We start from the raw sequence: 12792 nt of genomic DNA, 5'->3' as shown, positions 1-12792 counted from the left end.
TTGAAACTTAGGGAGGATGTATAGATCCCAAAAGGGTATCTTAATCAGGTTTTAGTTTCCCTAGTTGTTTGGGAACTATTGGAGAGAAATCCAAATTAGTGACTGGTGAGGGCTACTAGCTTTAAGGTTAGATATGAATGTTGGGTAAGAGATTAGTTGTCCAAAATGAATGGATGGATGGAATAGGTGGAAAGGCCATGAGGAGATGATTCACAAAGGAAGAATGAAGGTTGAAGCCTTGGAAGAAGTTATGGTGTTTGGGAAACTCTAAGTGCACTTGGGGTAGCTTGGAAGGTAAGTCCTTGAGGGGACATTGGAGTAAAGAGTTGTTGCTAAATGAATGGATTTTCTATCTCATATGAAGAAGATGGATACCACACACCACCTCTACATCATAGACTAAGAGTGCATTGCACTTGTTATGGTGCTTGGGAATGTAGTTTCTTCATGTGATGCATTGGTCTTGGGGATCAATCTCGATTGGGTGTCAATGTTGGGATTTCTCAACAAGAAGTAATGGAACTGGTTAGGATTCACTGGAGTGACCTTGGAAGATATAAGGATGAAAGTTTTAGACGTTTAGATGTTATTCACCATTTGACTAGTCAGTTTGTGTCCCTGTTTCATCTAGAGATTGATTGGGACAAGATTCTCAATAAGGATTGGAGCATTGATCAAATTGGTACACTTGAGATCATTGCTTGGCAATCCTTGGTGAAGGAAGGCTCATTCCTTTAATTGTGAACTTATTGGTTGGTTGCAAACCAGCCACACCACTCTGTAGTTTGCCATAATAGTAGAGAGTTGGCAAGTTCTTCTTGGCCAAGGTGATGAGAGTTCATAGTCTCAGACTCATGCAGGCTTCTTCTAGCCACTTCTGAGGCAATCTAGACTGAGGCATTACTCAAAATTCATGCTAATACTATAGGCCACTCCTATGCTTCGAATAGAGTTTTGAAATTGGTGATATCAGAATGTATTTCACAAATTCATGTTACGGGTAGTAGTAGTTGTGGATCATTTTAGACCTACCACAAGCGAAGTGTCCATTTTATGTTAGTTTGAGCTTCACTTGGTTTCAAGAATACTATAATATTCTCTACTTAACAAGGCCAACTGCATGAAGGTGGAAGCTCATCTAGCCTCATCCCCCTCCCCCTAACATCAATCTAAAGTACCCATTATCATCTAATTACATACTTCATTGATTCATTCATCCATTTATGAACTCTAACATTCAATCAATACAATCACATAACATTCATTAATATGATATAAAATTCATTAATACACAATACTAATCAAGACTTAATTAAGACATAACAATATTCATTAACATAAGATAAAAATTAGTATTACGCATCATTCATACATAATTACTTAAAACAAATTTCTTTCATTATCCAACAAGGTTTATCAAAGAAGATTTTTAAAACATCATTTCTTCTTTTTGTTTTTATGAGCTCTCTTAAGAAAAGCACTCATAGGAGCATCCATATTTGCATCATTCTCCTCCTCTTCTGGTACGTGTAATGTCAAATTACGATGGCTCCTTCTCTTTGGAGGAGTAGGAGGCTGCTGCACTAAAGGGGGCTCTGTTCCAAGAACAAATGAATGGGATAAATTGGCATACTCTTTTTCTTTTTTTAACTGTTACCAGTCTATAATTAAGTACTAGTACAACATAACATGCATTTTTCTTACCTGACAATGCCACATCATGTACATTAACATTTTGATCCACCGCCACGTCAACATGTTGAACACTTGGAACATGTTCCACTCCTTTGACATGATGTTCAACATGCTCTGAAATATTCAAAAAAATATTATCATGAGAGATGGATTCATTTTGAGCACTGCACATGAAATATGAGTCAATAAATTTGACTCAAATACTACACAGTTAAATCATGATAGCAATATCACAATATTTACTCTATGAGATTTGTTAGAACAAATGATTTATCAAAGTATAGAGTTGAAAATCATAATCAACTACTGATCAAAAGCTTAAAGATCCCTATTTTAAAATAATGAATATGTTTCAGCAACCAAAGATAATCTTTAAAGTAGTGATGTTAGAGAAATAAGAACAAAACTATGTGAATGTTCCAAATCATATAATAAATTGCCTTGCCAATCTATAAACCTGGTTGTCATTGCTCAAGAATACCCTAAATACATAATACAAGAAATGCAAACTACTATGATTTAATAAACAACAAATAGCCAAGAGAAAAGTCTCAGCTCAAACAAACAAAATCTCATGTACACTGCAATGGAATTGAGCAGCAACACAGAGACACCTTCCAGTGATGAAAACTATAGTTATGGATTTAAAATATTTATCATTAGCAGAGCTTCTTATGATTTCGTCCATGATTATTTTTAAAGATATGTGCTTTTTCAAATCATACATTAAAATAGCCTCACCAATATGAAGACTTGGTGGTAATGGCTCACAAACTAATATCAATACTTTGTGTTTGATATGCAGTAAAATAATATTTGGGTTGCATTGTGGAAGTCAATGACTATGAGTAAAATGTATTAAGGCATATGATCATATATTCCAAAGTTAACCAAATTGACATTTTTGCCAAGTGAATGAAACAGGATATGTCTCAATTCTTTGTAGAGTTTAAAACTATTTAATCTACAACCACAATCAATCAAAATATTTTTGGCCTTCTCCTGGTAGGGTATTCTCATATAATGTACAGGACCATAACTCTTGCAATCAAAAAAGTTACACTTAATGAACTTGTTCATCATCAAAACCCAAATTTTCTAATTGAAAACTACTAACAGAAGATCTTCATTTAGCTTAGATTGTAGAAGAATCTTCCTACCTAAAATAATTCAAACAATCTTCCTCTGTGAAGGTGCTCTTAGGGTAAATTCAACAAAGTCTTGCAACCAAACCAACTATGTCATTTTGTTCACATCTGTACTGTAAACTTGGGAGCATACTTTGCTAAAACAACACATAATCCTGAGTATGATCATTGCTTCTTTCAAATATTAATTAACCCAAATCAGAAAAATAGTAGACAGTAAGGAGAGATAATAGTTTTCCTGAAATCATGTTATATTTTTGTTACCATTTGCTTCATAGTGATTATAGTCTGTTATCCTTTTTCAACTATGACCAATATTTGAACTTAGATGGTGTATATTCAAAAAGACTCTCGACAACTATAAAGTATAAAGATACACACATCTTAAAGACTGGGAAGTCAAGTCTCTCATGTCATTTGAGATGCATATTCTTGAGGATGCTAATAAGTGGTCTTTTATTATATTTTTATTAGCATGGAACCCTCACTTGGAGAAAAGTTTGAAGAGGTTGTAGTCTTTAAATAATACATTTTCTAAAAGATCTGCACAATGAGCATAGAATATATGTTTGGATAAGACCATGCTTGGACAATAAATGGAAGGAGAACATTTCATATTTTTGATTGCATAATTAATTTCCAATAGCAAATTAATACCTCCACCACTATAATGCACATTATGGCCTTCGTCACGAGCAGGTTCTGTGGTAGGATATGAAGGCTGCAATAAAATGTTATGCACATTGTTATGTAGTCAATTTACGTTCAAAACTAATACTAAAAAAGAAAAGGATCAACTATTCAATTTCATTTACTTTTCATCTAACCAATTTACCTGTGAGATATCATTTGGTGAACTGGATTCTTGGGCAAGGCTTACAGATTCTTCACGTAGGCGTGCAGCCACGACTTTATAGCCTTCTTTCAAGGCAAGTTTTCTATCTTCATTTGTGACCTCCACATTGAATTTTGTGCCCTATATTTTTTTCTTAATATCATCAATTTTGTATGTATGGTTTCACTAAACAAAATTGTTTACAACATTATATTAAAAAAAATTATTTCATATCATTGCTCCTACTTACAACTCGAGACTGGAGATTCATATAGCCACTAGAGCCAAGTTTGTGTTGGCCAAACTTGTCTAGTCTCGCTTTTGTAGCCACGGATGTGTCCTGCAATCTATGAACAATTTCAAACATCTTAGATTATATATTTACAAATATGAATAAATAGTGCATGATTAGAATGTACTTAATACTATCATGACATACCTCTTTTTGCCCTGTGCTGCTTCATTATCTCTATCTTCACATAGCCTTTTCTCCTTTGCATCTTCTACTATTTCATTCCACTCCATTGGTGGAATCATAGCTGGACGGTCACACTTTGGGTTATCCTTAAGAGCCCTTCTATATTGATCCCTTACAGTCTTTATATGCTTTGCTGCTCTTTTGAGAAGTAGGCCATTGTCAAACATGTCTTTTCCAAATTTCTCGTCAAAAGATGCAATGAGCTAATTTTTTAATTCCACGGTTTGTAAATTACACCTTTTTAAAAACAAATAGATTGTTAGATCAATAGCTTTAATATATTACAGTAAATGGAAGAAAAGAAAAATTATGTAGCAATGATATGAAACTATGTACCTTTTACATATGGTGGGTCCGAATAGTCTCTATGTCATATGAAAAAGATGTTCAAAGAAAACATTATTACCTAGAAAAACATAAAGGATTTATCAGTCCAAAATGAGTAATATAAAAATAAATTAAATTTACACTTTGAATAAAAACAATTTTAAAGCACCTGGAAGCTTTCGTTCTTTTAATGGAAACATAGTTTTCTTATTCAGCAATAATGTCCCTTCATATGAACCAGTACTAATCACACGAACTACTCCAAGAAATGGATCAACTTCAGCAGTACTGCTCTCTACTAGTCTATCAACTGAAACATCGTGACAATTAAAGCAGACACTAAATGAATTAAAGCATACTTATGGATATAATCAAATTGAAGAAATTGACTAGCAAAAATGTTTTTTCCTCGCATTCCATTAAGGATTTAATTCAGGATTTGCTTTACATTTATCTTATTAATAAGATCACATTTTTGGAAAATCATTCATTCTAGACAATATACCTTCATTTTGTGAATATATTTGTAAAGTAATCTCTGTAGGCAGCAAAGCAGTTAGAGTTTCTAGTGGGTACAAATAAGAGACAACCTAACACCTATTCTTTGGAAGAAGCAATGGCAGTTGCACAACACCATGATGCAATAGTTGGTACTTCAAAACACCATGTGGCCAATAGCTGGTACATTGTCCAAAACATGATGTCTGATATTGGACTAGATAGTGTGGGATTTGTTTCCATGAAGCGGTTGTGGTGTAGGACACCTAACCAATGAGGTAGGGGAAAAAGTATCTATGAGGCAAGAGAACAAGTACCTATGATGTAGGACACCTTGCCACTCCATGACAGGGAGAATTCAAGTAGTTAGGGTGTTGGAATTAAGGTTTGGTCCATACTTTACTAGGTGGCCCATGTTTTGTAATAAAGGCTCATGTATGTAAGGTCCATTAGCACTTTGGTGTGTTTATAAATGAAGTGGCTCAATGGGACCAAGAGGCCTTAGAATAGGGTTTTTGAGTCAATATAGGCCAATTTTATGTTTTTTGAACTTGTTGAGTTCATTAGGTAGTCAGCTTTGCAAAAATGCAAAAAGTTGCATAAAAAAGTTGCTGACAACTTTTAAAAATGTTGCTCGGTATTGTTTAAAAGTTGTTATTATTTGTTTTAAGTTGGGGAACAGCTACTTGGTTGTTCCAATGGTCCTATAGGCCTCTATATATATCATGTGTGATCTCAAAAGACAAGGGAGATCAGGTTGTAGTCCATGCTTGGAGAAAATGAATAAAAAACCTCTGATTTACTAGTAATTTTGCTGTTACAGTGGGTTGTACAATTTTGTACGGTACTGTTATGATTGCTAAGTGTGTGGATTAGTTGCAGGGGTGTGTTCATAAGTTTTTTGGCTTTGATTTGACATAAATTGGAGTTGGGGTTTGCAAGTTATCAGCATTTTTGTAACAATGGGTTTGAACAACCCTATTTTCTACGGCCTTGTACAAATGTAGCCCTAACTTGCAAATCCACTGGTGGAAACCTCTGAAACTGAGGGATATGCAAGTTAAGGGACCTATGAACATGATTCTAGGAGTTGGAGGCATGCTGAGAAGGGCAAGTATTTTTCCTAGCTGGCCCTAGGTCAAGCAAGACCATGTGTTTGATTGGTTTTTGCAAGTAGAATGGTGACAATCATATTGGGAAGCACTATTGACCAGTGCAAGTGCTGAATCTAGTTGCAAATTGATGTGTTAAGGATTTCCATAAGTAATTGGGGTCTTGGGAACCCACCTTGTCCATTCTTCCTTGAAGCCCTAGCCTAACTTGATCAACTAGGCCTAGGTACCAAGAAGCAGTTTGGGGGTGCTAGAGCAAGATTTGCCTAAGAAAATTTTGGATCCTTAGTAAGTGCCTAAAGAGGTGCTTGGAGTGGTGGAGAAGTCCCTATGCCATTGAGGGATAGTTGGTGAAAATACAAGAAATCAGATTGGAAAGGCTACAAGGACTATAGGCCTAGAAGTGAAAAGGTGTGCCGTGGGTTTGGTGGATTCCAAACTAATAGTGGATTGTGGTTGGACTGTATGTCCTATTTTCTATCACCATTTCTTGTGTTAGTGGGTGAAGTTTTTGAAGTGGATTGCCCATTTGGGCTCAGTAGTTGTGTATACCCGATGTGGGTAAAGGGACTTGTGCTAAGTCCTAGTATCCTATGTTGGATTGTGAAAGCCATTAGAAGTCTAGTGGAAATTATAGCTTTAGTCTCTAGTGACCAATGCTATAATTGTGGTTTAGTTCACTACCATTCATATAGTTCTAAAAAGATCATGAAGGTTGCACTGGCACTAAATCTAAATAAACCACACTGTTTATGTGATTCTTGTTTTTCCAAATTGAAAAAGCATTAGAACTAGCAATGGTATCTTATAATATCAACCAAAACATGCTTCCTATGCATTTGAATGATATATGAGATAGACTAGAAAAATAAAAAAGAAAAGGTTCAAAGACACAATCTACAACTCTGGAAGTAAAGACCCAAGGTGACAAGTGTGGTATAGAGCTGGAATCTTCATCCCAAGTACCTCCTTTGCTATAGCTGAAGGATATTACTATCTCAAACTTACTTGATTCACAAGAAAAACTAACAAAAGTAGCTATTTCAATTCCATAGTCAACAAACAACTTACAATCAATATCACCACTCTCAAGGAGATCTAGTCCAACACCTTGTTCTGCAACACCAACTACACCAACTCCAACAATGGGAGCCCTTTCTTCTAACAGAGGTCTGGTTGAAAACCTTAAGAAGATAAATCAAGTCTTGAGTGAAGAAGTCCTCAATTTGCAAAGGCAGGTACTTCAATTATTCAATAACATTTTCATTATCTAAAATGTAACTCTATTCCATAACACTTTGTAATTCAATATGGGGCTTGGAGCACTGGCTTCATTTCATTATCAGCGCCTAGTAAAGCCATGTAGCTTCAAGATCTTAAAAATTAGCATGCAAAGAAGGCACAAGCAGCCCTATCTTTTGCTGCCGCAGAATCTTGTAAATGCAAAGCTGTAAAAGAAGAAATCAAATCCTTGAGTGAACAAGTAGATTCATCTAGAATTCAAGCATATTCTGTAAACTTGGTTTTCACACTGATTTGCTTTCAGAAAATGGTTGGGCACTACTGTTATTTGTCACTTAAACTTGTTATACCCCTTTCTTACAAGAACCACTGCAAAGGAAAGAATTTATTTGATAGCATGCTTTTTATTACAATATTTTCTAGATGTTGGACCTAGGATGTTAAAGGCAAGCCCAACTAATTGCAATATGAATATTCTTCTTTATAAAAACTACGAGTTTTTTGGCAAATTATCTTTTCTGCACTCTAGCCATTCTATTTATAGCAGCTGGCATAGATATTGCTTTTTGTTCCAATTAAGTCTTAATAGTTGAAATATTTCAAGATTTGAATTTTTCGTGCATTCGAAGGGGAAGATTGATAGGTAATTATTCCACTGTATGATTCAATACTACAGATTTAAGTTTCCTTGTGTTGATTGAAACAAAAATTTAACAATGCAACTCAATGCTTTTTACGACACTATGACTGGCATCTATAGATCATATATTCATCAGGTCATTGCACAAATGCTCATATATATGCTTGTAGTGTCTGCATATAATATATCTGACCCTGTTCTATGTTAGGATCAAAATGTGATTTGTCTGGTCCATAAGATTGTTTCCTCAACTAATGTGAGAACTGGTTATGCTTCTTATGGATTTTATGAACAAGTACTATTCTACTCAGTACTCATGAAACATGGGTCAATGAGTTTTAATCTTTAGGTGCATTAGAAGTCTAGTGGAAAACTTCTAGGGGAGGGTATGTCATGGTAAAACTTGGATGGTTCATACTTGTATAAGGTGTCTTGACCAGCCAGGGATGCATTCCAATGTCCAAGATACTCAAGCTCAAGAAATGTTGAACCAGAACCAAAAACTCCTGGCTTTGGTGATACTAGTTGACTAGCATGACTCCCTGGATATAGTTGGTATGCAGCTTGAAGATCACTTCTAGCAACATAACCTGATGTTGTATAAGGAGAGCATGAGAAAGTCACACCATTCTCCTTATTGATAGTTTTTACATCTAATGAAGATGCAAGTAATTGAGAAAAAGGCACATTTGGGGATGATGGAGTTGTGAGATGAGCTAATTTGGGTGGGGGAGTTAATAGAGCAATTGAAGGTTCAGTAGTAAATGTTGAGAAAATAGGAGGTGATACCAATTGAGTCTCATGTGCATATGGTCTTGTAGCAAACATGGTTGATGTTGGTCCACTAGGTGAACAAACATTGGCAGACAGAGACAAGAAAACATTTGGTGAATGAACGATAGAAGGATTGCCTAAATTTGTAAATGAAGCCGGGGAAGAGGGAGATGCCAGTAAGGATGGATTTAAACCTATGGGTTGATTAGCAACACTAGCTAGTTGAGATCTATTTCCTTGATTGGCTGATGTATTTCCTTCTGGAGTACGTGATGCTGGCACAATCTGACATGGTCATTTCTGTGATCCAAAATATGATAATCCTTTCCAACAACCTATCTTCCATCTTCTATACTGTTACATGCGTACATAATAGGATTCAGAATGAAAAACTTGAAAACATGTGACAACGTAATTTGTGGATCAAATAACCATGAAACTTATCAAACAACTATAAATAGAAACTAAGAACCTAAAAGCCTATCCTTGGTAAGGCAAAGAACAACAATATTGGGATGACCAAGACCTAGTGATCATAGAACTAAAATTCTGGGAAGTTCTACTGGAGAAAAAGAGAAAATGTCTCAAAGAATCCATGAAGTTATAAGTACATTTTCAAAAAATGATTTATAAAATGCCCACATACAACCAATTTAAAATATTCAAGAAAGTAAAGCCAATAAAGGGATTTCAGGATTGATTTTCTTTTGGTAGGTAAACCATTAGAAGTCTAGTGGAAATTATAGCTTTAGTCTCTAGTGACCATGGATGGATTGGTCACCAAAAGGGCTTGTAGCTCAGTGGTAGATCATCCCAGCATCAACTTGGTGGTCCTCAGTTTGACTCTTGGCTGGTACATAGAAAAGTTTACCCTGGTATCAAAGCCAAGGTAAAGTAGACCGAGGCCAGGATAGGAGCCCCAGGCACTTCCAGTTTGGATGAAAGGGAATGTAGGAAACACCTGAACCATATTTCTAGACCTTATATTTTGAATTTACTTAACAGGTTTCTATGTCTAACCATCGTCTACCACTTATCTTTGTTACCTATGATTACAAAGTTGCTCAACAATACTTATTTCATAGCCTAGGTTGGCATGTGATGAAGGTACGCTCTGCTACCAGTGACAAAGGTATGCTCTGATACCACTTGATGGGAACACAACCCACGCACAGAATGGACACAACAAGAAAAGGGAAATTGTATTAACTGTGAAAATAAGCTAGTACATTCAGTACAGAGAAACTAGACTTCAAAACATGCCCTAAGGGCTTACAATAACATAAATTTGGAGATAATTTCTCCTTTCAGTACCTCCTCTCAAACTCCACTCCGAACTACCTTTTACAATGCCAAAAATGTCCTTAAATAGACCTCGGAGGGTTAAGGACTAGGAATAAATTCTAGAAAGTGCTAGTAGGCATCCACCGACCAAGTGGAAGGCTCTAGAAGCTACGTTAGAAGTTGGTGCAAATCTAGAAGAATCCAAAAATGGTAACCGAACTTTCGGGAGGCATAACTTTTTAACCGTAGCTCCGATTGACGAACCGTTTACATTTTTCGAAATCTCTCGAAGTGCTCTATAGCCATATGGACCAGCTTTTCTCGTCCCCCATTTTTTGGCCATTTTTGAGGTCATTTAATGCACCTAACTTGACTTTGAAGCATTCTTAGGAGGTCTCCAAAACCCAAAAAACTGCGATAACTTTCAAACCGTGGGGCCTTTTGACCTGATTATTTTTTTTGGAATGCTCTAAATCACAATTACATTCATCTAGCCAATTTACACCTCCTAGTTCACCAAAATGATGGCTCAATTACATACTCCTATTTTTTTGACATTTACACATATCCCAAGGTGTTCAAATACTATATCCTAGAACATTGATAGTGGAACTGTGAGAGTTGGAACCTTTATTTGACCCAAATGGGTATCTAAAAATGAAAACACATGAAACATAAACTAAGTCTAAGTACATTTTTTGGGTGACATAGGATTGCCCTTATACCTCTGTATGCTCCTGCATCAGACACCCAGGGTAGATTGAAAAGTGACCCTGTCACTTTATGAATGGTAGAGAAAATCCCAAATGGGAAACCTCAGTTGCTAAAATTCAGGTTGAGTCCTCTATTGGCCGTCCTTTCCACTTGACCAAATACTCTTCATACTGCCTATTTCTGGTGCTCCTACCCACATGATGATCTAGAATGTCTTCTATCTCCTCCTTCTTAGAAGCAGGAATTGGACATGGCTCTAACATCAGTTCCTCATTTGCACCATCATCATGATACTCTGTTAAGTCTGCAATGTTGAAAATAGGAGAAATGTGAATACCATCTAGTAACTCCACCTCATATGCATTTCCTGAGTCATGTTTCTTCAGAATTTTACAGGGGCCAAATTTCTTCATTTTCAGCTTGTTGTAAGTAACGACTGGAAATCTTTCTTTTTGTAAGTGTACCATGATTAGATCCCCTACTTGGAATTCCTTATCTCTTCTTCTTTGATCAGCCCTAGCTTTATACTCTTGATTCATCTTAGTAATGTGTGCTTGAACCTCCTCATGTAGACACTTGATATGTTCAGCCAATTCTTCAGCTTCAACACTTGTCCTTTCCCCTTGCTCTATCTTCCTCAATTCTGGGGCAGTCCTTGGGCTACTTCCATATACAATGTGGAATGGTGATCTAATAGTACTCCTATTTATAGAGTTATTGTAAGAAAACTCGGCTCGTGGTAGAATCAAATCCCACCCCTTGGGCTTATCCTCAACTAAACATCTTAGCAAATTGCCTAGACTTCTGTTTACCACTTCTGTTTGGCCGTCAGTCTATAGGTGATGTGTGGAACTGAATTTTAAGTCTGTTCTCAACTTTTTCCACAATGTTCTCTAGAAATACCCCACAAATTTAGTGTCTCTTTCAGAAACTATACTTCTTGGAAGACCATGTAGTCTTACCACTTCTCTGAAAAACAAGTCTGCAATATGGACATCATCATGAGTTTTGTGGCATGGAGTGAAATGTGCCATTTTGGAGAACCTATCAACCACCACAAATAATAAATCATTACCCCTTGGTGTCCTCGGCAATCCAAGAACAAAATCCATACTTATGTCCTCCCATGGCTTTGATGGAATGGGCAATGGCTGATATAGTCCAGTATTATGGCTACATCCCTTGACAACTTGACAAACCTGGAAACTCTATACAAACTTCTTCACATATTGTGAAATCTGAGGCAAAAAATAATGTTCTCTAAGAATGGCAATGGTCTTATCTCAACCAAAATGTCCTACCATCCCTCCATTGTGTTTCTCTTTAATCAGATTTTCCCTCATGGAACTCCTTGGAATGCACAATTGGCTGCCCTTGAATAACATACCATCCTGAATTAGATAGTCTAACCACCTAGTTCTATCTACAACAACAGGCTCTTTACAAGCTTTCCATGCTTTAGAAAAATCAGGATCTTCAGGGTACAGATTCTTGAGTTCATCAAACCCAACTACTTAAATCTGCATTACTGTAAGCAACAACTGTCTCCTGCTTAGTGCATCTGCAACCCTGTTAGATTTTCCACTTCTCTGTTTCAACACAAATGTATAGCTCTGCAAGAACTCTACCCACTTCATATGCCTCTGATAAAATTTACCTTGGCTATTTAGGTATTGTAATGCCCGGTGATCAGTAAACAAAACAAATTCCTTTGGAAATAAATAATGCCTCCATTTCTTTAAGGCCTGAACTATTGCATAGAACTCTTGATCATAAATAGAATACTTCTTCTTTGCATCATTCAAATTTTCACTAAAATATGCAATCGGCTTACCTTCTTGGCTCAATACAACCCCAATAGCATTGCCACTAGCATCATAATCCACCTGGAACACCTTTCTAAAATCTGGAAGTGCCAACTCAGGTTGTTTTGTCACCTTCTTTTTCAACAATTCAAAACTTCTCGCAACTGCTGCAGTCCATTTGAACTCTTTTCTATCCCCTCTTATTGTGTCAGTTAGGGGTGCACATATGCCACTAAAATT

The sequence above is a fragment of the Cupressus sempervirens genome, chromosome 5 (genome assembly GCF_028749045.1).
Source record: "Cupressus sempervirens isolate cs-2001-9-10 chromosome 5, ASM2874904v1, whole genome shotgun sequence".
NCBI lineage: Eukaryota > Viridiplantae > Streptophyta > Pinopsida > Cupressales > Cupressaceae > Cupressus > Cupressus sempervirens.
Note: the sequence above shows the minus strand (reverse complement) of the source record.